The sequence below is a fragment of the Arachis duranensis genome, chromosome 7 (genome assembly GCF_000817695.3).
Source record: "Arachis duranensis cultivar V14167 chromosome 7, aradu.V14167.gnm2.J7QH, whole genome shotgun sequence".
Lineage (NCBI taxonomy): Eukaryota > Viridiplantae > Streptophyta > Magnoliopsida > Fabales > Fabaceae > Arachis > Arachis duranensis.
The window spans coordinates 27539307-27543775 of record NC_029778.3 but is presented as its reverse complement, the minus strand read 5'-3'; the positions used below and the strand labels follow the sequence as shown (position 1 = coordinate 27543775).

At 32.6% G+C, this 4469-nt stretch overlaps 1 pseudogene; it reads left to right on the top strand.

Moving 5' to 3' along the window:
- Window positions 1-2826: 2826 nt before the first annotated feature.
- LOC107458404 (uncharacterized) lies at window positions 2827-4107 on the top strand (annotated as a pseudogene).
- Window positions 4108-4469: the final 362 nt, after the last annotated feature.

The following is a 4469-nucleotide window of genomic DNA, read 5'->3' as shown; positions in this document are numbered from 1 at the left end:
TTACCCCCAAAAAGCGTATAAAATATCCGCTCATCACTTACCTTGCATTTATTCCTTGAAATTGCATGCTTTTGTGAATTTTTTCATAATTATGCTTAATTATTAAAAACATACTTTTATGTTTTAAATTACCAAATTTAATTCACTTTTATCACATTCGATGCCTTGATATGTTTGTTTGAGTGATTCAAAGGTTAGAAGGCAAGAATGGCTTGGAAGGATGAAGAAAAAGCATGCAAAAATGAAGAATTCATGAAGAAATGAAGATGGGACATTTTTAGGTTGTGCGTATGCATGTCTTATGCGTATGCACGACTCGCAGCACATGATTCACTTAAGTTAACGCATGACTCACGATTTCAAACCCATTTTGAATCCAATCCAACTCATTTGTGAAACATTTAAAGCAAAAATTCAAAGGAGATCAAGCAAGTAGTGTAGAAGAAGTGTAGAGTAGTTTAATCTGATGCTTTACTCCAACTTCTCTCTAGAATTTAGGTTTTCTTAGTTTAATTTCTCTTTATATTTAGGTTTTGATTTTGTTTTAGTATAGTTTTCTTTACATTTTTATGTTCTAGTATCCTAATTCATTTATTTTTTTCTTGTTAGTTTCTCTATTTTTAGAAAATTTGATATAAATACTTGTTGAATTCTAATTTTTTTAATGCAATTTGATGTTTTTATATTTAATGATGCTTGCTTAAGTTGTTATTATTGCCTTCTTGTATTGGGTAGCTGTAGATTTTATTACTTCTTGCAATTTGTCATGTTTTACTTTTATGCACACCTAGTGTTTGATAAAATATTTGGACTAGTTATAGAGTAGATTTTTCTCTTTGCTTGGAATTGAGAACTTAGGTGTGATCTTGAGTCATTGATGTCCGATATTGATAGGTGATTTAGGGTTGTTAGTTGATTTTATTTCCACTGACGTTATCCTTTCACTAAGTCTAATTAGTGAGTTAGTTAGAATTTGTGGATTAAGATCAATTATGCATATTTGACTTTTTTCTGATGTTTAGGAGATGATAAAGTGGAATTAACTCTTCACAATTGTCATGTTCGTGGTTAATGACAAGGATAGGAACCCTTGACTCTCAACCTTTTCCAAAATCTTTTTTTGCACTTGAATTTCCTTTTCTTTGCCTTAATTGTTTTAGTTTAATTTCTTGCATGCTTCTTTACTTTTTTGTCATTTAAATTCTTGTTTAATGCTATCAAAATCTAAATCTCTCATAGCCAATGACTTGTACACCCGATTGCAATTCCGTGGAAGAACAACCCGAGATTTAAAACTCCCGACTATTTAATTTGTAACTTTTGACATCTTTTAAACTTTGATATAGTTATTTGTTGGTTTATGATTATGCTTACAATGAATTCGAATTTTTACCTTGTGAAATTTTAAATCGGTATCTAGCCTTCATCAGCGACTTTGTAGAATTTTAACTTGAACTAATACACTTCTTAATGCCTAACAAACTTTTGTGCAGGAAATACTATCCCTCATTGATAACAAAAAGGAGAATGAGTTTGAAAAATAAATTGTTAAGATGTTTAATTCATGAACAATTAGTACTGCTGTTTTTAGCATAAATTATTTGAGAATTATTTGATACTAATTGGTTGAGACTGCTGTTTTAAAAATATTAATTGATTGCACCTCTATTTTTTTAATTAATACTTGATTTATGATTGGTTGATGCTGAATGGCGATTAATAGCTTGTAAAATTTTTTGAAAAACAAGCTATCAGGCTGGTTCAAAAGATATGGCAGGTTGGATTGTTTTAATAATTAATATTACTTGTAAGTATATTTTTTGCATTGAAATTGCTTAAATAATTATCACATGTTGAAGCAAAACTCACATTTAGGGGAGCAAATAGAATGAAAGAAAGAGAGTTCAAATTGAAAATTGAATCAACAAAGGGAAGTTCATTAAACTCTTCTCATTTTTTTATTTACAATTCATTTTTTAATGTTCGTCATCGAAAGGGAGATTATTGAGTTTAAAAAATAATAACAAATTAGCTCCATCTACTCATAAACCGCAACAACCAACAGCGGATTCAAGAGACTGGATTTTGTTGAGTGTAAACCGCAAAAGGTGTAAAGATTTATGCTTTAGGAGAGTTTGAACATAAACTGTCGGCAAATATGTAGCGGTTTGCATAGATACATAATTGCACATAGATGTAATAGATTTTTAATTGTTGTATTCATGTAATTTTAAGATCTATTTGTTTTATTTATGTAAATTGCCTAAGAAAAAAAATTAACCCCAATCAACTACTCATATAAAGATATAATCATGTTACGTGTATATTAAAAATTAGATATTAAATCAGTTATTGATATAAATATATGTTACAATATAAAATATATATTAAAAATAAGCTAAACAAAATATATATTTAAAGAAATAGTATAGCGATACATATATAAATATAGAACGACTATATATTCACTTTTGACTTCAAGCTAAGCCTCAAAGTGGTCCCTAAAGTTACACTCGTGTCTCATAGTAGTCTCTGAACTTAATAGTTACTCATATTCGTCCCTGAAGTTGCACTTCGGAACTCAGACTCGTCCTTCGGGCATATTCTGCACATCTGGCGCAATCGAAAAGTTCATCTGGACTAGAGGGTGACACGCTGGCGAAACTAAAACGACATAGTATTAGTGGTGGCACGTAAATGCCATAAAACGACGTCGTTTCACTCTAAAATTTATTTTGAAGAATCCTCCCTCAAACTTCAGGGACCATTTTGTTTGAACTTTGGAAGGCGAGTGTAATGGTGCGAGGGGGAATAAAAAATCGCAAGATGAGGAAGGAAGACACATTGAAGTTTATTAGCACTGAGGGGTTTCAAATTCGTTGTTTATAAGGAAGCTGCTATGGTTTCACAGACCATACACAACATGCTTACCTCTCCAGGTTGCTCTTATTTCCATCCTGGTTAATAATTCTTCCATTTGCGCTGTAAAATTAGGGTTCCGCTCATTTCACTCTTCTGATCGTATTGATAGGGAGTTTCGCTGAGAAGCAGCACGGCGAGGTTACCTTCCCTGAGATCAGCACCACCATTCTCGAGAAGATTTGCCAGTATTTTTACTGGCATCTCTAATTCGTGAGGTATTTACTCCTTTTTTGAGAGGCATGTGTTCAAGACTTCATGAAATCTAATGTGAATTCTATTGTATGAGAGGTTTTCGTGAATTTTGTGGTTGTGTATCCGAAGCTACCTATATTCGAAAATTTTGTATATGCTATGGATTTTTAAATCTGTGATCCTTGGTTTTATCGTTGAAAAATGTCAACGCAGGGTTTTGAGGGAGGGGGATTTATGTTATTAGGGAATTCAAATTATTAACACTCCCTTTACATGACCAGCTAAACTGTGATTTTGTTATCTTGGTTCTAGTAGGGAATTTGATTTTTTCTTGGTGCCTATCACTGTGTGATCCTTCTGTTAAGTAGGATGGATTCTTGACGAGCAAGGAGGTTTTTATTATGTTTAACTATTTGATTCTTTTAAGCGGCCATTTGAGTTTCATTTCTACTTCTTGGGTTTCAGATTGGATTCTTCATGTGTTAAAGTCTGGGGTTTCGCTGAATTCAGTGCTCCATCAAAGAGAGATTTTTTTACATGGTTTTATGTATCATGTGGTTGCACTTTTCATTGTGTGCCCTTCTTTTATCATTTTACTTTCTCTTGTCATCTGTTTCAAATGACAAGAGAAAACTACTGGACAACTTGAAAATTTGAGATACTACTGAAAAATTGCATTACTAATTGAGTTGGCCCCTTTTTTCTAACTGATATTTTGGCCTCCTGCCCCCCTTTCTCTACTCTAACGAGCATCATTGTTAGTCTTTCTTATGTGTTGCAATGTAAGCTATACTTTCCTTTAGGAAGTAATTGAAAGCTCTGTAGCTTTGATCCGAAATCTCTTACTTCATGCGATGTTATTTTCATCAAAATAGTTCTATTAACTTGAATAGTGAAAATCTTGCTGTTGTTAGTAAGAAAGAGACAGAGTTTCTTATTGAATCTGAATTAACTTTGGAGCTAATGATGGCTGCCAATTACCTCCATACATGAGCATTTTCTAAGGGCAGTTGCTCTCCATTCTCATTGTAAGCCTTCATTATTCTCTTGAATTTAACAAGTTTATTATCGATAGTGGTTATTTTTACCATTGGAGACAGTATCTTTGCAGGAACTATAGTATGTATGTAATATGTGTAATCTAATGGTCATAAGACTCAACTTGAAAAAGTTGCATATGAGTGGCTGTTAGATGCTTAATGTCAATGATGCCATACACTGTGTACATGAACTTATTCAAAGAAAATGTTAATTCAAAGTGAGCATTACTATCTCCAAATAATAGAAAAAAGTGAGCATTACTATCAACAAGCACACCAGCTGCCACCACCCAACCAGCCAACACCCCATCTGCA